The following is a 23528-nucleotide window of genomic DNA, read 5'->3' on the forward strand; positions in this document are numbered from 1 at the left end:
TTCTCCAGTCTGTGAGTCACCTACCCAGCAGTTATGGGATTTGATTTTACTGTGATTGCACCCCTCCTACTGTCTCATTGTGGCTTCTCCTTTGTCTTTTGTTGTGGGGCATTTTTTTGGTGAGTTCCAGTGTCTTCCTGTTAATGATTGTCCAGCAGTTAGTTGTGATTCTGGTGTTCTTGCAAGAGGGAGTTAGAGCACGTCCTTCTACTCTGCCACCTTGGTTCCTCCCATGAATCTTTTATATTGTTATTTTAGTGTCTATTCCATTCATTTCTGCTCTAATTTTTTGGATTTATTTGATTGGGTTTTGGTTGTTCTTCTTTCTCTAGTTCCTTTAGGAGTTACGTTAGTTTTTTTTTCTTTTTTTGAGATTTTTCTTATTTCCTGAGGTAAGCTTTATTGCTATAAACTTCCCTCTTAGAACTGCTTTTGCTGCATCCTATATGTTCTGCATCATTGTGTCTTCAGTTTTATTTGTCTCTAGGCATTTTTTTATATCCTCTTTGATTTCTTCAGTGATCCATTGGTTGTTTAGGAGCATATTGTCTAGCCTACATGTGTTTGTGTTTTTTGCAGTGTTTTCCTGGAATTGATTTCTATTCTCATAGTGTTTTGGTCAGGAAAGGTGTTTGATATGATTTCAATTTTCTTAAATTTACCAAGGCTTCTTTTGTTGCCTAGCATGTGATCTGTCCTGGAAAATATTCAATGTGCACTTGAAAAGAATGTGTGTTTTGCTTCTTTTGAATGGAATGCTCTATGTATATCAATTACATACATCTGTTCTAATGAGTCATTTAAGGTGAGTGTTTCTTTACTGATTTTCTGTCTGGATTATCTGGCCATTGATGTAAATGGTTGTTAAAGTCCCCTACTCTTATTATGTTTCTGTTGATTTTAATATTTACTTTATGTATTTAGGTGCCCTTATATTGGATATATATATATAGTTGTTATATCTTATTGGATTGATCCCTTGATCTTTATGTAGTATCCTTCTTTACCTCTTGCAGTAAACTTTATTTTAAAGTCTATTTTGTCTTATATAGGTATTGTTACTGTGGCTTTCTTTTGACTTCCATTTAACTGAAATACTTCTTTATATCCCCTCATTTTCAGACTGTGTGTCTCTAGATCTGAAGTGACTCTCTTGTAGGTTGCATATATGAGGGTCTTGTTTTTGTATCCATTCAGTCACTCTATGTCCTTTGATTGTAGCATTGAGTCCATTTACATTTAAGGTAATTTTATTGATATGTATGTTCTTTTTACCATTTTGTTAACTGTTTCAGATTTATTTTTGTAGCTCTTTTTTTTCCCCTTTCTTCTTCTTTTGTTCTCTCCTCTTGTGATTTGATGACTATCTTTAGGGTTGTGTTTGGAGTTCTTTTTTCTTTTTCAGTGTATATCTATTACAGTTTTTTGGTTTGAGGTTACCATTAGGTTTTTGTATAGCATTCTCTCTCTCTCTCTCTCTCTCTCTCTCTCTCTCTCTCTCTCTCTCTCTCTCTCTCTCTATATATATATATATATATATATATATATATATATATATATATATATATATATATATATATGAAACATGTTCCTCTACCACCACATTTTGTCTATGTTGCTATTTGTATTTTTATCTATGTGGTAGGTTACATTTCTCAACCTTGGAGAAGTAGCCTTCTGTAGGAGACATCTTATGTGTCCTGGCAGCTCACTCCCCTCTTGTCACTCAAGCTATATGCTCTAGGGCTTTCCTCAAAGAGAGATGTGTGGGTTCTTCTTTTCTGGTGGGCTGACTATATGTGCTTTCTGGTAGAGTTTTTTGGTCCCTAGCCTGATTATCTGTAAGCCTCTACCTTGTGTGGATGTTGTGGGCTACTTGCTAGTGGGGACCAGTCACAAAGTAGCTGGATGCAGAACCTTAGGGGGGTCCCATGGCTAGTGCTGGCTCATTGATGTGTGGAGTCAGGGCCCAGCAGACTCCAGGACTGTTGCATGCCAACTGGTATGTGAAGCCAGGTTTTGGGGTTAGTGCTGAATTTCTGGCAGACAGAGCTGGGTCTTGGAGTCTGGTTGTAGGGCTCAGAGATTCCAGAGTTGGTGTCAGATTGCTGGTTGTGAGGTTGGTTCCTGAGATAGTTGGATTTGGGTTCTGGGGTGCCATGAAGCTTGCATTGGCATGCTAGTGGACAGGACCAGCGCCCAGCAGGACTCAGGGTAGGATCTGGCCTGCTGTTGGTGGGCTGGGTCTGAAGGCTGGGGTTTTGGGTTTTTCCTGCATCTGGTATCTGCCCCTGGTTAGTGAGTCTTGTCTAGTGCAGGCTTCCTGGAGGGCAGAGCTCATGACGGCCCATTGGTGGTTGGAGATGAGTCTTGGGTCTCTGTTGGGCAAGGCCATGCCTAGGGCCATGTTTAGAGGCAGCTCTATGCTCAGGAAGTCTTTAGGAAGCCTGTTAGCTAATGGGTTGTCTTTTGTCCCTGCCCAACTAGTAGTTTGCCCTGGTGCCTACAGGTTGTTCAGTGGGGCCAGGTCTTGGCACTAATGAACTAGCAGGAGGATCTCAAGATGGCAGCCACCAGCAGGAGTGTCCTTGCAGTTTAGTGCTCCCCACTATCACTGCCACCAGAGTCTATGTACCCAGGGAGTGTCCTTGCCATAGATAGATTCCGACTGTGGCTACCACCAGTGTCAACATCCCCAGGGTGAGCTCCAGCTGCCCCCCAGCCTCTCTTAGAGACTCTCTAAGACCAAAAGGTAGGACTGGCACAGGGTCCAATCAAATTAGTGCTTTTGCCCTGGGTACCAGTGCACATGACATTTTGTGTGTGTCCATTTTTTTCATATTGTTTTATTTCTTTATTTTAATTTTGTATTGATTACCTATGAATCAAAAAAAATTCCTGAGGTTTGCATATATAATATTAAATTCCTATAACTTTAAACTTGTCTATCAAATCTTGATGACATAATTTACTAACATTCTCTCTCTCTCTCTCTAAAATTATAAAACCACATGTGAATTTATAAATTAGGTTTAAGTTAATGAGAATTTATCTCCAAGATATTTAGTTGATGTCTCCCCTTCATTGAAGTTTCTCTTAAGATATTCTTACTTAAGAATACTTAGTAAGTTCTCTTATTCTCAGTCTATACTGTCTGTTTAAAGTTCCACTAAATATTTTAACATCTCAAATTCTAAATTAAAATCAAGATATTATGCTGTTATTCTGTAGTGGGATGTTATAACACACTGGATTTGAGTGGTAGATTACTTCTGCCAATATTCCAAAATATCTCACAGTATCTCTCTTAAGTGAGAACAGGAAGAAAGCCTGTTGGAATGGTAATGATGATAAGAGGGAAAATAGCTTAGGAAAATGTCTGCAAGAGCTAGAGCATTTCATACTGTTCCTTAATGCTTTTTCTGTTTGTTTGGTTTCCTTATTGTTTAATATTTATTTTATATTAGATCATAGTTGATTAAAAATGTTGTGTTAGTTTCAGGTGTACAAAAAGCTGATTCAGTTATACATACACATGTATCTATTAGTTTTCAAATTCTTTCCCCACTTAAGTTATTACAGAATATTGAACAGTGTTCCCTGTGCTATACAGGTCCTTGCTGATTATATATTTTAAATCTAGCAGTGTGTACACGTCAATCCCCAAATCCCAATCTATTCATCTCCCCAACCCTTCCCACATGGTAACTGTAAGTTTCTTCTCTAAGTCTGTGAGTCTGTTTCTGTTTTGTAAGTTCATTTGCATCATTGTTTTATACTTCACATATAAGCTATATTATATGATATTTGCCTTTCTCTCTCTGACTTACTTCAGTTAGTGTGATAAGTTCCAGGTACAACCATCTTGCTGCAAATGGCATTATTTCATTCTTTTTAATGGCTGAGTAATATTTCATTGAACATATGTACCACATCTTCTTTATCCATTCATCTGTCAGTGGACATTTTTGTTGTTTCCATGTCTTGGCTATTGTAAACAGCGCTGTGATGAATATGGGGGTGCATGTATCCTTTCAAACCATGGTTTTGTCTGGATATATGCCCAGGAATGGAATTGTGGAACATAAGGTAGCTCTATTTTTAGTTTCTTAAAGAACTCCCATACTGTTCTCTATAGTGGCTCTACCAATTTACATTCCCACCAACCATGTATGGGGGTATTGTTTTACCCTCACCCTCTCCAGCATTTAGTGTGTGTAGACTTTTTGATGATGGCCATTCTCACTGGTGTGAGGTGATACCTCATTGCAGCTTTGATTTACATTTCTCTAATAATTAGCAATGTTGAACATCTTTTCATGTTTTCTTTTTTTTTTGGCTGTCTGTATATCTTCTTTGGAGAAATGTCTATTTAGATCTTCTGCCCATTATTTGATTGGGTTGTTTGTTTATTTTTGATATTGAGCCGCATGAGCTGATGGTAAATTTTGCAGTTTAATCCCTTGTCAGTTGCATCATTTGCAAATATTGGGTTGGCCAAAACGTTCGTTTGGATTTTTCCCAACAAACAAGGTATATCTCTACATCTGTTTGTGTCATCTTTGATTTCCTTCATCAGTACCTCACAGTTTTTGCAGTACAGGTCTTTTATCTCCTTAGGGGGGGTTATTCCTATGTATTTTATTCCTTTTGAGGTGATGGTAAATGGGATTGTTTCTTTAACTTATTTTTCTGATTTTTTGTTGTTAGTGTATAGAAATGCAAGAAATTTCTGTGTATTAATTTTGTATCCTGCAAAATTGCCAAATTATTTGATGAGCTCTAGTAGTTTACTGGTAGCATCCTTAGGATTTTCTATGTATAATATCATGTCATCTGCAAACAGTGACAGTTTTGCTTCTTCTTTCCCAATTTGGAGTCATTTTATTTATTTTTCTTCTCTGATTGCCATGGCTAGGACTTCCAAAACTATATTGAATAAAAGTGGTGAGAGTGGATATCCTTGTCTTGTTCCTGATTGTAGAGGGAACACTTTTAGCTTTCCAGCCTTGCGTATGATCTTAGCTGTAGGTTTGTCATATATAGCCTTTATTATGTTGAGGTAGGTTCCAATTATGCTCACTTTCTGAAGAGTTTTTTTTTTTTTTTACTCATAATGGGTGCTGAATTTTGTCAAAAGGATTTATGCAGCTATTGAGACAATTGTGTGGTTTTTATTCTTCAATTTGTTGATGTGGTGCATCACACTGATTTGAAGATATTGAAAAAATCCTGGTGTCCCTGGGGTAAATTTCACTTGATTCTTTTAATGTATTGTTGGATTCAGTTTGCTAGTATTTTGCTGAGGATTTTTTCATCTATGTTCATCAGAGTTATTGGCCTGTACTTTTATTTTTTTCTCATATCTTTGTCTGATTTAGGTATTAGGGAGATGGTGGTCTCATAGAATACGTTTGAGAGTATTCCTTCCTCTGTAAATTTTTGGAATAGTTTCGGAAGGATAGGTGTTAACTCTTCTTTAAATGTTTGATAGAATTTGCCCATGAAGCCATCTGGTCCTGGACTTTTGCTTATTGGGAGTTTTAAAATCTCAGTTTCAATTTCAGTAGTTGTGTCTCGTCTGTTCATATTTTCTATTCCTTCATGGTTCGGTACTGGGAGATTTTACCTTTCTAAGAATTTTTCCATTTCTTTTAGGTTATCCATTTTATTGGCATATAGTTGCTTGATGTAGTCTCTTATGATTTTTTGTATTTTTTGGTGTCAGTTGTAACTTCTCTTTTTTTCATTTCTAATTTCATAGATTTGAGCTCTCTCCCTCTTTTTCTTGATGGGTCTGGCTAAATTTTTTTCCCAATTTTGTTTATCTTTTCAAAGAATCAGCTTTTAATTTCATTGATCTTTTCTACAGTTTTCTTCATTGTTATTTCATTTATTTCTGCTCTGATCTTTATGATATCTTTCCTTCTACTAACTTTTGGTTTCATTTACTCTTCTTTGTCTAGTTGCTTTAGGTGTATGGTGAGGTAGTTTATTTGTGATTTTTCTGTTTCCTGAAATAAGGTTGTGTTGTTATAAACTTCCCTCTTAGAACTGATTTTGCTGTGTCCCATAGGTTTTGGATTGTCATGTTTTCATTTTTGTTTGTCTCTCTTTTTTTGTTGTTTGTTTGTTTTTTTAATTTCCTCTTTGATTTCTTTAGTGATCCATTGGTTGTTTAGTAGCATATTGTTTAACCACCACGTGTTTCTGTATTTTTACAGTTTTTTCTTGTAGTTGATTTCTAATCTGTTAGCATTGTGGTTAGAAAGGGTGCTTAGTATAATTTTAATTTTCTTAAATTTACCAAGGCTTGCTTTGTGGCTCAGCACGTGATCAATCCTGGACAATGTTCCATGTGCACTTGAGAAGAATGTGTATCCTGCTGCTTTTGGATGGAATGCTCTATAAATATCTATTAAGTCCATCTGGTCTAATGTGTGATTTAAGGCCATTGTTTCCTTATTGATCTTCTGTCTTGATGATCGATCTGTTGATGAAATTGGGGTGTTAATTCCCCCACTCTTATTGCATTACTGTGGATTTCTCCTTTCATGGCCATTAGAATTTACCTTATATATTGAGGCGCTGTTATGTTGGGTACATATATATTTACAATTGTTATATCTTCTTCTTGGATTGATCCTTTGATCATTACATAGTGCCCTTCTTTGTTTCTTGTAATAGTCTTTATTTTAAAGTCTATTTTGTCTGATATAAGTATTGCTACTCCAGCTTTCTTTTGATTTCCATTTTGCATGGAATACCTTTTTCCATCCCCTCACTTTTAGTCTGTATATGTCCCTAAATCTGAAGTGGGTCTATTGTAGGCAGCATATATACAGGTCTTGTTTTTGTATCCATTCAGCCAGTCTGTGTATTTTGGTTTGAGCATTTAATCCATTTACATTTAAGATAATTATCAAGATATATGTTCCTATTGCCATTTTCTTAATTGTTTTGTGTTTGTTTGTCTTTTTTCTTCCTTTCCTCTTTTGTTCCCTTGTGATTTGATCACTAACTTTAGTGTTGTATCAGGATTTCTTTTTCTTTTTTATGTGTGTACCTATTGTAGATTTTTTGTTTTCAGTTACAGTGACGTTTTGATGTAACAGACTTATGTAAACAAGGTTGTTTTAAGTTGCTGGTCTTTTAATTTCAAATGCATTTCCAATATCCTGCATTTGTGCTCTCTTCTTCTCACCATTCCTGGTTTTGATATCATATTTGTGTGCTGATGATTTCCTAACTTTATTTTCATTTTGCCTTTACTTGTGAGCTTTTCCATTTGTAATTTTCTTGTTTCTAATAGTGACCCTTTCTTTTCCACTTAAAGAAGTTCCCTCAGCATTTACTGCAAAGCTGGTCTGGTGGTGCCGAATTCTCTTAGTTTTTGCTTATCTGTAAAGCTTTTGATTTCTCTGTTAAATCTGAATGAGAGCTTTCCTGGGTAGAGTATTCTTGGTTGTAGGTTCTTCTCTTTCATTACTTAAAATATATTGTGCCACTCTCTTCTGGCCTGCAGAATTTCTGCTGAGAAATCAGCTGATATCCTTATGGGAGTTCACTTTTGTGTTATTTGTTCCACTTCTCTTGTTGCTTTTAATAGTTTTTCTTTGCCTTTAATTTTTGTCAATTTGATTACTATGTGTTTTGACATGTTCCTCATTGTGTTTTTCCTGACTGGGACTCTCTGCACTTCCTGGACTTGGGTTACTGTTTCCTTTCCCATGGTAGGGAAGTTTTCAGCTATTATCTCTTGAAATATTTTCTCAGGTCCTTTCTCTCTCTCTTCTGCTGGGACCCCTGTAATGCAAATGTTGATGCGTTTAATGTTGTCCCAGAGTTCTCATAGAATGTCATCATTTCTTCATATTTTTTTCTTAATTTCTGTTCCGCAGCAGTTATTTCCACCATTCTGTCTTCCAGTTCACTTATCTGTTCTTCTGCCTCAGTTACTCTGCCATTGATTCCTTCTAGTGTAGTTTTCATTTCGGTTATTATATTATTCATCTCTGCTTATTTGTTCTTTAGCTCTTCTAGGCCTTTGTTAAACATTTCTTGCATCTTCTTGATCTGTACCTCCATTCTTTTTCCAAGATTTTGGATCATCTTCACTATCATTATTCTGAGTTCTATTTTTTCAGAGGGTTCCCTATCTCCACTTCACTTAGTTTTTTCTGGGGCTTTATCTTATCACTTCATCTGGAACATATTCCTCTATCTCTCATTTTGTCTAACATTCTGTGATTGTGATTTCCATTCCACAGGCTGCAAGATTATAGTTTTTTTTTTCACTTCTACTGTATGTCCTCTGGTGGATGTGGCTAAGAGTCTTGTGCAGGTTTCCTGCTGGGAACATCTGTTTCCTGCTTGCTAGTGAGTGGAGATGGTCCTGTCCCTCTGGTCAGCAGGGCCATGCTCAGGAAGATTTTAAGCAGTCTGTCTGTTGATGGTTGGGGCTGTATTTTTGCCCTGTGGGTTGTTTGGTCTGAGGTGTCCCAGCGGTGGAGCCTACAGGCTGTTGGGTAGGGCTAGGTCTTAGAGAGGAAATGGCAACCTCCATGAAGGCTCACACCAATTAGTACTCATCAGAATTGCTGCTGCCTGTTTCTTTGTCCCCACAGTGAGCTAGAGCCATACTCCCCTCAGCAGATGACCCTCCAGTACTAGCAGGTAGGTCTGGCCCAGTCTCTTATAAGGCCACTGATTTATTCCCCTGGGTCCTGGCATGCATAGGACCTTGTTTGCCCCCTCCAAGATTGGAGTTTCTGTTTCCCCCAGTCCTATAGAATTCTTGTAATCAAACCCCACTGACCTTCAAAGCCAGATTCTCTGTGGACTCCTCCTCACATTGTCAGACCCCAAGGCTGGGAGCCTGACATGGGGCTCAGGACTTTTACTCTTGTGGAAGAACTTCTGTGGTATAATCATTTTCCAGTTTGTGAGTCACCCACCTGGCAGTTATGAGATTTGATTTTATTGTTATTTTCTCCCTCCTACCCTCTTGTTGTGGTTACTTCTTTGTGGATGTAGGGTGTCTTTTTCGGTAGGTTCCAGCATTTTGTTTGTCAATGTTTTTTCAGCAGTTAGTTGTGATTTTGGTGTTTTTGTAAGAAGAGCTGAGCTCACACCTTTCTACTCTGCCATCTTGCTGGCCAATCTGTGTGTGTCCTTTAAGAGGGAAGTCTATTTCCCCAAGTCCCTTGGGCATCCCAAAATTAAGCGCCAGTGGCCTTTAAAGCCAAATGCTCTGGAGGTTTATCTTTCTGGTGCAGGACCCCTGGTCTGGAGAGCCCATTGTGGGGCTCAGAACTCTCACTCATGTGGGAGAACCTCTGCAATGTAATTATTCTCCACATTGTGGGTTGCCCACCTAGGGGTATGGGACTTGATTATGCCATGTGTCCACTCTTCCTACCTGTCTTGTTTTAGTTCCTTCTTTTCATCTTTAGTTGTAGAAGATATTTTCTGGTATATCCCAGTCTTTTACATCAATGGTTGTTCTGCAGATAGTTGTGATATTGATGTGATCATAAGAGGAGGTGAGCTCAGGGTCTTACTACTCTGAAATCTTGGCCAATCTCTAGATTATATTTGGTCTTGTATTTAATCTTATATCCTGCAAACTTGCTGAACTCATTTATTAATTCAAATGAATTTTAATATTCTTTAAGATATTTTATATTCAAGATCATGTCATCTTTAATTAGAGTTTTACACTTCTTTTCCAATCTGGAAGACTTATTTCTTCTCCTCGTTTAATTTCTCTTAATCTTAGAAGGAACATTAAGAAAGATGTTATTGGGAGGGAGACACAAGAGGGAAGAGATATGGGAACATATGTATATGTATAACTGATTCACTTTGTTGTAAAGCAGAAACTAACACACTATTGTAAAGCAATTATACTCCAATAAAGATATAAAAAAAGAAGGATATTATTTACATTTTTATAGGTGCTCTTAATCAGGTTGAGGAAGTTTCCTTGCATTACTAGTTTCCTTTTATTTCTTCCCTTCCTAGGATTTTTATGATGAAAATGTGTTGGATTATATAAAATCCTTTGTCTGAATCTACTGAGATGATTACATTTCCTCCCTCATATTCTATTCATATGATGAAGTACATCAATTTGTTTTCAGCTGTTAAATCAAGCCAGCATTAATGAGGTAACTTCTACTTTGTCATGAGTATAGTTCTTTTTAGATGTGGCTGAATACAGCTGGCTAGTATTTTTGTGGGGATTTTGGCATCTGAATTCATAAATTATATTACTCTGAACTTTTCTCGTGGTGTCTTTGTCATATTTTGGTATCACTATAATACTGGCCTCCATTTAGAATGAACTGGGAAGTGTTCCTTATTTTTAAATTATTTTACAAGATTTTGTGAAAGATTCGTGTTAATTCTTCTTTAAACATTTAGTAGATTTCACCAATGGAACTGTTTTGGGGCTTTTCTTTGTGGGAAGATTTTACTTAATGTTTCAGTAAATTTAATACTGTTTCCTTTTCTTTCTTATAGGTCTTTTCAGGCTTTCAGTTTTCTTCTAGATTGAGTTTGATTTGTTTCTTTCTATGAATTTATCCCTTTCATCTAGCTTATCTAATTTGTTGGCATATAGTTGTCATTTTATTCCATTGTAATCCATTTTATTTCTTTAAGTTCACTAGTGATAATTGCTCTTTTATTTTTGATTTTAGTAATTTGAGTCTTCTTTCTTTGTTCTTCTTCAATCTAGGTAGACGTTTGTCATTTTTAAAAACCTTTTAAATTAAACAACTCTTTGATTTGTTGATTTTTCCTCCTGTTGTACTGTTCTGTAATTAATTTATTTCTCCTCTAATTTTTATTATTTTCATCCCTCTGCTTGAACTAGGTTTACTTTATTATTCTTTTCTTAAGATGGAAGATTAAGTCATTGATTTCATATCTTTCTTCTTTTTAATATAGGTGTTTACATCAATAAATTTCACTCAAAGTACCACTTTTGTTGTGGTCAATAAATTTTAGTATGTTGTGTTTTCACTTTCATTTATCTCAAAGCATTTTAAATTTCCTTTGTGATTCATTTTTGACTCATTGGTCATCAGTAGTGTGATTTTAAATTTCCACATGTTTATGAATTTCCCAAATGTCCTACTGTTGTCATTTTCTAATTTCATTCCACTTTTTTTTCTGAGAATATACTTTATATGATATCAATACTTTTATATATATTCAGACTTATTTTATGGTGTAACATAGATTCTATCTTGGAGTATGTTCCATATGCACTTGAGAAAAATGTGTATTCTGATTTTGTTGGGTGGAATGTTTTGACAATACCTGCAAGTATAGTTGCTTTAGTGTTGTTCAAGTTTTGTGTATTCTTGTTGATCTTCTGCTTTGTCTGCTGTTTATTATTGAAAGCTGGGTATTGAAATCTCTATTATCTTGAATTGTTTATCTCTCTTCAAGTCTATCTTTTTGTTTCATTTACTTTGGGACTCTGTTTATAGGTGTTTATATGTGTATAATTGTAATATGTTCCTGATGGATTTACCCATTTACTATTAAAATCTTCTCTTTTTATCTCCAGTAATAGTTTTTTATTTATATTTGTCTGATATTAGCTTAATCAGTTCAGCTCTCTTATGTTTGCTGTGTGAATGGTTTATGTTTCATGCAGTTATGGGGTTTAGTAGATTTTCTTGAGTGAATGTTTCTGATTGCTGTATGTCCTTCAGAAAATTTCTAGATACTTTAAGTAAACATTCATACATTCTTTTCTTGTTAAATAGCTGTTTTGTAGGAAAGGTTGTCCACTGCACTCCACAGTCCACCATTCTGGAAATTGATCTCTCTTGCTTTCTTTCAATTAATGTTTACATGGTATATCTTTTCCCATCCTATTTCCTTCAATCTACCTGTATCATTATAATTGATATGAGTGTCTTGTAGATAGGACACAGTTAGTTCATCTGTGTTTTTCTTTTTTAATCCACCTTACCAATCTTTGTGTTTTAATTGGGATATTTAGATCATTTATATTTAATGTAATTATTGATATATTAGAGGTTAAGTCTGCCCTTTTACTTCTTGTTTGCTATTTGTTCCCTCTGTTTTATTTTCTCAATTTTTTTCCTGCCTCTTTGTGGATTATTTTACTTTTTTTTTTAGAATTCCATTTTGATTTATTTGTGACACTCTAAGGACATGAATGTTAGATATTTTGTTAGAGTCCTATAGGTCTCTGAGTATGTTTTCAAAAATTTTTTTCAGTTTATTTTACTTCTATTGTTTATATTGTTTAATTTTATTTTTTCAGTTTTAATTTTCCTTTTTGAAGTTTTATTATATTCTCTTTTTTCAGAAACTTTCTGTTTCTTTGCTGATACTTCCTGTTTTTTCATTTGTTTCAAGTGTGTTTATAATTACTCACTGAAGAATTTTTATGATGACTACTTTGAAATGATTGCCACATTATTCTAACATCTGCATCATCTCAGTGTTGTCATCTCTTTTTATCTTTTCATATTCATATTTTAATTTTTCTGGCTATTGTTATGATGAGCACATTTTAATTAAAACCTGGAAATTTTTGTTATTGTGTTATGAGACACTGAACCTTATTTAAATCTTCTCTTTAGGTAGGCCGCCTCTGACACCATTCAAGTGCAGGAAAGGGAATGTTATCTTATTACTGACAGGTGGCATGGAATTTTAATTTCCCCAGTTTACCTCTTTTGACACTTGTGGGTGATGATTGCCTTGTTTCTGCTTCCATGTGACCTCCACTGATACTGTGAGGGATGCTACCCTTGTTATCACTGTTGAAAATACTGAATCTCTGCAAGTTCTCCTCTGATTCCACCCTGTCCAGTGCTAGGATGCATCTTTTCTTTTCCTTTGGCTGAGAAAAAAGGGTTTTGTGGGATTTTTCTAATCTGCACCCATTGATATTCCTAGGTTCTGCTTCTCTAGCATCACATTTGTGATATATGAGGCAAAAAGAAAATCTAGGAAATTCACTGCTCTGTTGCTGTTCAGCTCCTAGGGTACCTAAACCATCTGTCTTCTTTATATCTTTTAGGGTCTTTTCATGTTTTTTAATATATAATGTCCAAGGCTTTTAGCTGTACTTAGTGGGAAAAACAGGGAAAAGCACATCTACTACAGAGTTCCAGAAGTAAAAATCACCCATTTAATAGTTTTAATTTTCATTTCTTTAGTTGAGCATGAGGAGAATGGTTTGTTCAAATGTTTATCAGCTGTTATTGTTTCCTCTCCCCTTTATTTCCTGCACATCTTATGTTCATTTTTGTATTAAAACTTTAAAGTTTTTCCACTGACTTATAAAAGCTCTTCATTAATGATATGACCCAAATATTGATGACAAATATTTGCCCAGAGCTAGTCATTTACTTTATAAGTTTCTTATAATGTTTTTTAATGCATATGTTTTTAATTTTTAAAGTGTCAACCCCATTTTCTTTTCTCTTGCATTTGATGTTTTGTATTCCCTATAACAAAATTATGTAAATATCTGCTTAATATTACCTCACTGGCTTGAAATGTTGGCTTCAGCAAAGGTTGAATTATTTTCTCATTGCCACAAATAGGCTTCATTTGTAATTTAATGTATAGTATACAGAAAATAAGTTATACTTATCTCAGATGTCCAGTGTCATGAGTTAATGCTAAATTCTTATGTATACTTGGCTCTCTTCCTTCATCCCCTTAATCTTGAATCTTTTTAAAGTTGTTTGACATAACAATTAGCTTTGTGAAATCTTGTGCTTAGATTTCTCCTGAATGAGTCTCAAAGCACATCTATTTTTATGACGTACAGTTTATTTACAATATTATATTAGTTTCAGGTGTACAACATAGTGATTCAAAATTTTTACATATTATACTTCATTTAAAGTCATTATAAAATGTTGGCTATATTCCCTGTGCTGTACAATATATCTTTGTAGATTACATATTTAGTATATAGTAGTTTGTACCTCTTATTCCCTTACCCCTCCCTATCTTACCCTCCCCACTTCCCTCTCTCCACTGGTGACTACTATTTGATTCTTTATATCTGTGTCTCTTTCTTTTTTTTTTTTTTTCCTGTACGTGGGCCTCTCACTGTTGTGGCCTTTCCTGTTGCAGAGCACAGGCTCTGGACGCGCAGGCTCAGCGGCCATGGCTCACAGGCCTAGCCGCTCCATGGCACATGGGATCTTCCCAGACTGGGGCACGAACCCATGTCGCCTGCATCGGTAGGCGGACTCTCAACCACTGCACCACCAGGGAAGCCCTCTTTCTTTTTTGTTATATTCATTCATTAAAAAAAAAATTTTTTTAGATTCTTCATGTAAGTGATAACATCCAATATTTGTTTTTCTCAGTCTGACTAATTTCCCTAAATATAATACCCTCCAGGTCTATCTATGTTGTTGCAAATGGCAAAATTTCATTCTTTCTTATGGCTGAGTAGTATTCCATTGTATGTATATACCACATCTTCTTTATCCATTCACCTGGTGATAAACCCTTAGGTTGTTTCTTTATCTTTGTTATTGTAAATGATACTGCTATGAATATTGGAATGCATATGTTCTTTCAAATTAGTGTTTTCATTTTCTTTATATATATACCCAGGAGTGGAATTACTGGGCCACATTATAGTTTTATTATTAGTTTTTTTGAGGAACCTTAACTGTTGTCCATAGTGAATGCAGAAATTTACATTCCCACCAACAGTGTCCAAGGGTTCCCTTTTCTCCACATTCTCTCCAGCATTTATTATATGTAGACTTTTTGATGATAGCCATTCTGGCCATTGTGAGGTGATGCATCATTGCTGTTTTGGTTTGCATTTCTCTAATAATTAGCCATGTTGAGCATCTTTGCATGTGCCTGTTAGCTATCTGTATGTCTTCTTTGGAAAATGTCTGTTAAAGTCTTCGGTCTATTTTTTTCTTTTTTTTTTCTTTTTGATGTTGAGCTGAATGAGCTGCTTTTATATATGTTAGATATTATCCCCTTATTGGTCATATGATTTTCAAATATTTTCTCCCATTCTGTAGGTTGTCTTTTTGTTTTGTTGATGGTTTCCTTTGTTGTGCAAAAGCCTTTAAGTTTAATTAGTTTTCATTTGTTTAGTTTTGCTTTTGTTTTCTTTACCTTAGGAGATAGATTCAAGAAATTAGTGCTAAGGTTATGTCAAAGAATGTTCTGCCTATGTTTTCTTCTAGAAGTTTTATGGTTTCTTGCCTTACATTTAATAATGGATTTCTTTAATTTATTTTGAGTTATTTTTGTATATGGTGTTAGAGAATATTCTAATTTTGTTCTTTTACATGTAGCTGTCTAATTTTCCCAGCACTACTATTGAAAACACAGTGTTTTCTGCATTGTATATTCTTGCCTCCTTTGTCATAGATTAATTGACCATAAGTATGTGGGTTTATTTCTAGGCTCTCTACTCTGTTCCATGGAGCTACATGTCTATTTCTGTACCAGTACCATATTTTTTGATTACTGTAGCTTTGTAGTGTAGTCGGAAGTCAAGCAGCATGATACCTCCAACTCTGTTCTTCTTTCTCAAGATTGCTTTGGTTATTCATGTCTTCTGTGTTTCCACACAAATTTTTAAATTATTTTGTTCTTGTTCTGTGAAAAATGCCATTGGTATTTTGGTAGGGATTAAATTAATTCTGTAGATTGCTTTGAGTAGTAGTACATTTTAACAATATTAATCTTTCCAATCCAGGAACATGGTATATCTTTCCATGTGCTTGTGTCATTTTCAATTTCTTTCATGAATGTCTTATAGTTTTCTTAGTACAGGTCTTTTACCTCCTTAGTTAGATTTATTTTTAGGTATTTTCTTCTTTTTGATGGGATTGTTTTCTTAATTTCTCTTCCTCATAGCTCATTATTAGTGCATAGAAATGCAACAGATTTATGTACATTAATTTTGTGATTTCTCAAAACATATTAATGTTAACACCTGGTCTTTAATAATCAGCAGTACCTTCACCAGCTTATTATAAGTGGCTCAGATGATTTCCAGGCCCTGCCCAAACCAACATTCTTATTAAGAATTAGGGTTTGGCCCTTAACCTAGAAATGTTCCTACCAAAGCCAAGATGCTGTCTAAGACATTAAGTATCAGTATCATACAGATTGAAAAAAAATAAAGTGGGGTCTTAGGTCCACAAAAAGTGCTGACATCTGTTTGGATATTAAATATATGGAAACAGATCAAACCAAGTTAAATTGCATCATAAGAACCCCAAAGTAATATTTCCCCCTGGATTTATTTCTGGAGGAAATATTAAGTAGATTTCACTGAAAGACAAACAGAACAAACCTATATCACTCTTTCCTCTCTTTTGAATAGACTCTCTTTTAGAGCCCTTCTAAATTGTCATCCCAAGGTTATAAGCAATATATTTCAGGTACTTATTTCCTTTTTCTCATTTATTTTGAATACTCAATGACCCCTTTAGATTCCTGAAGCAAGAGCCAGTTATAAATATGGGCACAGAAATGATATTAATTGATTTTCAATAGATTATATGTTTTACTGTGGTCCATTGGTGGCTTTTCAGAATACATATTTCATAGGAAAGAATAAAAGAGGTAATCTGTTGGACAGCCCAGGGTCACTGGGGTATAGAACATGGACACTGACTTGGCCACAGAGGAATGTTTTAGTGTCAGGGAGTGTTGGTAGAGCTCAAAGAGTTTTTGAAATATTTTAGTAAACCAGAATTGAACTTTTATCAAAAAATAAAGGAGAGTAATTTTGTTTTTTGTTTCAATTTCCTCTTCTTCTTAGTTGCCCCCCAATTTCTGCCTTAAAGGTATTTATATGCCATTTTTCCTCATATTCAAAAGTTTTCCTTTATTTATGTTGAAGCAGGAGTGACTTGTTCATTCTTTCTCAACTTACAGCGCTTACTATGTACAGGGCACTGGGCTAGTGTTAGGGGTGAATTAGGTAGAATATATACCATTAAGGATCTCATAGACCACAGATTAAAATATTAACCCAGGCGAGGGGGTCGGCGTTTTAATTGAAATCAAAGTCTGCAGTTGGAGAGCTGGACTGCCAACATTTGGCATTTTATGCACTACTTGGAAGCATTTGGTGAACACTAAAATCACTCCCAGAAGGCTCAGATGCTTCTAAAAATAGGTCCTGGTTGTGTCAATGGGTCCTTCAAATAAGGGAAGTCACACAACTTTTACAAAGTAGACTATTTTTTAAGGTTTATTGAGTTATAATAGATATATAAAGTGAAGTGGATTGTTAAAAATCTGATTAAATTGTAAATCCGTGGAAGTCAGGGACTATGTTTTTAATAATTGCTGAATACCCAGCACGTACCAGAGTGCTTAAGTTTAAGAAACGTTGGCTTTAGAAGTAAATCAATAGGAGAGGATGGAAAAACTACAGGTCAGATTATGCCCTATATTTCCCTCACACAAATGTATTTGAGAGTGCACTCAGGCACCTGAAAAGCCCTGTGAGAAGGTCTCCTTCTTTTTTTTGTGGTTACATCTCGCATTATATGCTTTCCCACCTGAAAAGTGATAGTCTTTCATCAAGAAGCTAAATGAGGCTGTACAGCAAGTGTGTAACAAAAAAAGGTTCTTTTTGGCTCACTTTCAAGAGTGACCTTTTTCATATAGCTGATGGATATTATTCATAAATTAGTCAACATATGATTGATTAATCCATGCAAAATTTTATGTTGAATATTACATAAAGTGTGAAAAAGAAGGCAAAGTATCCTTCTCATGAAGGAAGCAACATAATTTACTTAAAAGAACAGAGGCCCTGGATGGGCATGGTTTGAAATCCTGGCCAAGCTACTTATAGTTGTGTAACCTTGGACAAGTTGTTTGAGGAAGATTTTAAGCCTCAGATTCTTCATCAGTAAAATGGAGGTAATAATATTCATATAAGGTTTCTCTAAGGATTACAAGATAACATATGTAACTTAAATTTTCATTGTAAAGTGAAACTTTGAGATTCCTCAGAAGACCCCGTGATTTTCACTCATGTATTCATCCTGCACCCAGAAGTTTCTGGTATGTTATAGATTTTCAGTAAGTGTTTGTGGAATTAACCTGTTAAGTACATTTGTACAGAAGCAAATTCCTTTTAACCAGTTTTTTAAGGAACAAAGAGAACGCAAATTAACAACTTTTGCATTTTAATAGGACCTACAACATAGGCAAAAATTAAATAAACCCTCATTCTAAAATAAATTCCTGAAAGCCTAAATTTATTGCTGCATACATAATTGTGAAAACTTCAGCATCCCATGAGAAACTATAGCTTAGTTTTTAAAATGACTTCGATGTTTTTTAAAGATAAAAGAAAAAATGTCTCTGAGACAATGCTACAAATTTGAGAAATAACTACAACTTTCTTGAAAGCTCATCACAAACTATAAGAAATGTGAAAACAGGATCCCTACAGTTTAATTTCACAGAAATATGTGACAGAGCTTGAAGCAGATTTGCTTGTTCTGGTCAGGTTAAGACACCAGTAAAATTAGGTCAATTACTTCTAATCAACCATTTCAATGAATGTAATATTGCAATGTCACAAATTTCTCTGCACAGAAATTCTCATTATTTAATGGTGCCAAGAAAAAATCAATGTTGTTTAAAGGGGTCTAGAAAGCTATCTCTCTCACCACCCAAATAGGTGAAACATACTGAAATTTGTTATGCTGTCTTTCAGTGGGATAAATTTCTGAAAGCAAGAATGGGGTGGGCTCAGATAAAGATGTATTAGGGGATAGGCTCATACAAATTAGAGGAAAGATGATCATCTTAACAAGTCAATTTATATTTGCGCAGTGTATTTATATGGAAAACTTAGCTTTTGATTATTAGATAAACTATCCATGAGCTTTTTTTTCTTCCTGTCTACTCTTCAAAGGAGTGAGGGTGTTTCTCTCTAATGATGTTCCTTCTAGTAGGAACAAAAATCCCAATATGTAAAAAAAAATCTTGAGAACAAGAGCCATGACCTATTCATCACTGTACCACTGAGCACAGTGCCTTCCAAGTACTAGTTGCTTAATAAATACTTGTTGAAGAGATTTTTGAAACCATTGCCTGACTTAAAAAAATTCACATTGTGAGAGCTGTGAGTTAAGTTTTATTTTGGGCAAAATAAGGACTATAACCTGTAGATAACATTTCAGATAGCTCTGAGAAACTACTCCAAAGAGGTAGGGGGAAAGTCAATATATATGTGAATTTGATGAAGGGGAAGTACATGCAATCAAGCATATATATATATATTTTTTTTTTCAGAAGGTTTCTGCTAGTCTCATGAGGGTTACTGCCAGGCACAAGGAGCAGACATTACCATGAAAGATTTTAGAGCTTTTCTAGATATGAGGAGATACAAGAATTGGGCTCATAAAATCAGCTCCTGAAAATGTATAACTATCTGAAGATCTGTTCTGCCGTTTTTTCTCAGACCACAGAGTGCCTCATTTCTGCTCTCCACACTGAACTCCTTTCAGGGGATGTTGAAAGTCAACAGCTGCAGCAGCACCTGATTTAATCCTTGTAGAGGTAGATGGAAATGCCCATGACAAGTGTCAATTTGTAGTTGACACAATCATTCAGCCAGTGACCTAGGCTCAAAGCATAGTAATCGTTGATTATCCAATTTCTTTCAGTCCCCCAAATCAGTGAAATGCAAAAATCAATTGTTTCTTTCTTTGTAACCTCTCTCAAATCCATTATTTTCTATTGTAACCACCAATATGACCTGCCACAGTGTGCAGGGACACAGTAAAATGGTCTTTCTTCTTGTTTGTCTTTGCTCCTTTAGTACACAGCCACACCTTGTACAATCTTGTTTACTCACTCCCAGTACATGATACGAGTTCAGGAATTATTTCTTCTCAGAACACTGGTCACAATTTTCCTGTGTTGCTGATGTGTAATTAATTCTCTATAATAGGTTATGAGACTTTTTTTTTTTAGAATTTTTATCATTCCCATTTCCTCCTGCTTAAACTAAACTTCTGAGTACTGAGTCTGCTTCTAGTTGAACTTTTCTTCTTATTTGAATCTTGAAATGATGACTCCCAAGTCTATTTACTCACTTCCAGATGCTGTAACAGTAATGATTATCTATCTATCTATCTATCATTTTTCATCTCTTTATGTCTCCTATTCATTTTCCCAAATGTAAATTTGAAGGTAGTTTACAATAAAAACAATTCTAAACGTGATAGCTAAAATAATATTAAATTTACAATAAAAGTCCATTAGCAGTTTGCCCATAATTTCAAGAGTTTTATGAGACTATGGAGATCCATCCATGAAATGAAGGGTGAGATGTCCTGATTTAGAGGAAGAAGAGAAGAGGATTGTGATAAGGACACGGAACAAGGAATTCAAAACACTAAACTCAACTCTGAGTGTCCTAGAAAGTAGAACAAGGAAAAGGTAAACCTGGCTGGCTACTCAGTCTTATTGTCTGGCAGTACTACTATGTAATCATCACATCACTCTTTAAAGCAGCTAATCTCCTGACTACCTCCTTTTGATGGGATAACAATTAAATCTATTACTTTCTAATAGCCTATCTCACTTCTTGGTATTGAGTCTTTCTTTCTCAACTCCAATTTTCAATTGCTCATGGATTGTTCATGACAATTTGTAACTTCAAATCCTTATCAATTCATGCTTACACTATTACAATACTCCTGACTGGTTTCCTTGCCTTCAGACTCACTGCATCACCAATATATTTGTAAACTATCTTCAGGAGATTTTTAGAAATAATATATTTGATCGATGTAATTTTCAGTTCATCTTGTTTCCTTATAAAATTAGGAATCAAGTGTCCCTCTCAGCCTATCATAGTCCTCTGGTTAAAAGGTTTGCCTTTTGTAAATTAAAAAAGTTACACGTCTTCTTCTAGGTGAAGCAGCACCATGCTTAAGCGCTGCCTTAGATTTCAGTTCCCATGAACATCTTGGATAGTCACTCTTTCATACTGCACAACCCTGTCCAGCAGCCCTGGCTTTGTTTACATTACTTCTGTATGCCAAACTTTTATCGAAGGCCCATGGCTTATAACAATGTCATGATCACTTGATTTTTCTTCCATATAAACAGGTCCAAAATAATATGGAAAGGAAAAGATCCAAAAGCAAAAGAAGGTCCCCAAGAGGCATTTAAAATCTTACACCCACAAACTATAACTACATCAATAGTAGAACTGACATTTTGGGAAGGAATTAATGAGACCTACTCCAAATAGCTTACCCACTTTTTTGGTTTCAAAGCTTTGCTCTCTCTGCATTTAATACATTATCAGACAAAAGTCAGTTGAATGGCTATTAACGAATCCTTCTAATGGGACCAGTCAATGTCAAGTTTATGAAATCCTGAAAGTTTGTCTTTGGAATCCTTACCACACCTTTCTGAGCAACTTTTTCCAGTTTTTAGGCATTTTATTTCTCTTCCACCCATGCCTAAAGTTACACAAACAACCCATTCCCAATACAGTGTTAAGGATATAATATGTTAAAATTAGCACTTTCAAAGACAAATGTATGAAGAGGGCAATGCTTAACCCCCCACAAATGCCTCAGAAAGCTTTATGAGAGACACCGTTAAGCATATTCTTTCTGGTGACTTCCAATTATTCCATTTTGGTAACCCAATAAGGTTTTTCAAGATTCCGAAGGAAATTCCTATTATTACCACCCATTAACACTTGAAACAGACAATGTGGAAGAGCACAGCCAATATTCTAAATACTTCAATATGGCTTAAAAACATTTAGCTCGTATAACCTATCTAAAAATCATATTTGACTCACATGCACTCATACATACACAGAGAAAGCAGAAAGAAAGGAAGGAAGGAAGGAAGGAAGGAAGGAAGGAAGGAAGGAAGGAAGAAAGAAAGAAAGAAAGAAAGAAAGAAAGAAAGAAAGAAAGAAAGAAAGAAAGAAAGAAAGAAAGAAGGAAAGAAAGAAAGAAAAAGAAAGAGAAAAAAGATGATAGAGTAAGATGGGTGTGTGCATATCAAGAAGTTCAGTGCATTTTTGACACATTCTCTTTTCAACACAAAGACACATGTCTTTATGTCATTAGTTAAAAACAGCAGCCATAGCATCTATGGGATCTAGTGATGTTTGGAAGTATAATATCTTCTGTAAGTTTATCAAGTTATGGAATAGCCTGCTGATAGTCTTCAGAGTATTACAAATGAATTCTCCCAAGAAGTAGACTTCTTGCAAGACTGTGAAGCAGGAAGAAGTCATTGGTTAGGAACAAAACACATGAATAGACAATGGGGAATTATTGTAAAAAAAATCTTTAATGTTCTCTGTTAAAAAATGATCAGCTTTTTAAAGATATTACAAGTTATTTTTACTTTATTTTTTAACAGCAAAGTAAAATTCTAACAGTTAAGCTGGATTTTTGTACTTTAAACTTTCAGAATAAACTGAGAAAACTATGGTAATATGTGGCAAATTAAAGTCAGATACTCTGTTCCTGATTGAAGTGTACAAATCATGGAAACTCTGAATTTATCAAAGAAAAAATTTCAATTTTCTTTGCCCACAGTATCCTCTAAGGGGAATGTTTTCCTAAACTGAGTGATGATGACTAACAGTTCTACCTCCCATTAGAGGTAAACAATTTTGTTTTTTTTTCCTGTTTTACTAAATAAACTACATTACTTCCTTTTGTAGCTGTACAAGCCTGCAGTTCTCTACAGGATATCTGGGTAAAAGGGTGAGGTTCTTGGATTTCTTTTCATACATTAAAACATCTAACTTAAATATCTCTGTGAATTGAAATCGACAATGTGAATTTCTGCTGCTTCCATTGAAAATGTAATCCTGAATCTGCTAATATCTTCTGAAGTTCTGAAGGATATATTGTTATGAAGAATGGAGACTCCAGTGAGGTAATATCTATTTATAAGTTTAAGTGGTTAACGTGTTCACTGAAACTGCTGCATGCTTTGTGTAAAGAAATGTGGCTGTCTAGATAGAAAGCTCCTTTCTCTGCAACATGCCATTGATATATAAACCAGGAGACCAGAGTTAAACACTGTTTCTAACAAATATGTGTTAAAATTATAATAGTCATTGATTGAATGCATTTCTGTTAGTGTGTGCAGTGGGGGAAAAAACTTGAAATTTTAAATCCAGGGTTTTGTCAACCAAATTAAGCTGCATTCAAATGGTAAATACATTTAAATGCCTAAATCTTTTCATAAGATGAGATTTGACAGTTTCCTTTGATTAGGACATTTTTCATGCATGCCTTTTGGGGTCTGAAATGAGAACTTCAAATAGCACAAAAATATTTTCATCCAGCCATAGAAGCTAGCACAGCTGTCAAATCTCATAGGGGCTGATTCTCAATTTACAATGAACATTTCCTTGGATGTATTTTTAATTTGAGAACATGGGAGATATTTCAGGAAGGGGCTCCAAGTGCTGTGCTGTCTTTGTTAGAAGGAAT

At 35.1% G+C, this 23528-nt stretch overlaps 1 pseudogene across 1 annotated transcript in view; it reads left to right on the forward strand.

The window, feature by feature from the left end:
- Positions 1-22958: 22958 nt before the first annotated feature.
- Positions 22959-23528, forward strand: part of LOC309839313 (putative P2Y purinoceptor 10) — a 61408-nt pseudogene continuing 60838 nt past the window's right edge. The window contains exon 1 of the transcript in view: positions 22959-22965. The product of the transcript in view is annotated as a putative P2Y purinoceptor 10 (transcript). The remainder of the gene's footprint in view (positions 22966-23528) is intronic.

The sequence above is a fragment of the Grampus griseus genome, assembly GCF_964374135.1.
Source record: "Grampus griseus genome assembly, chromosome: X".
Lineage (NCBI taxonomy): Eukaryota > Metazoa > Chordata > Mammalia > Artiodactyla > Delphinidae > Grampus > Grampus griseus.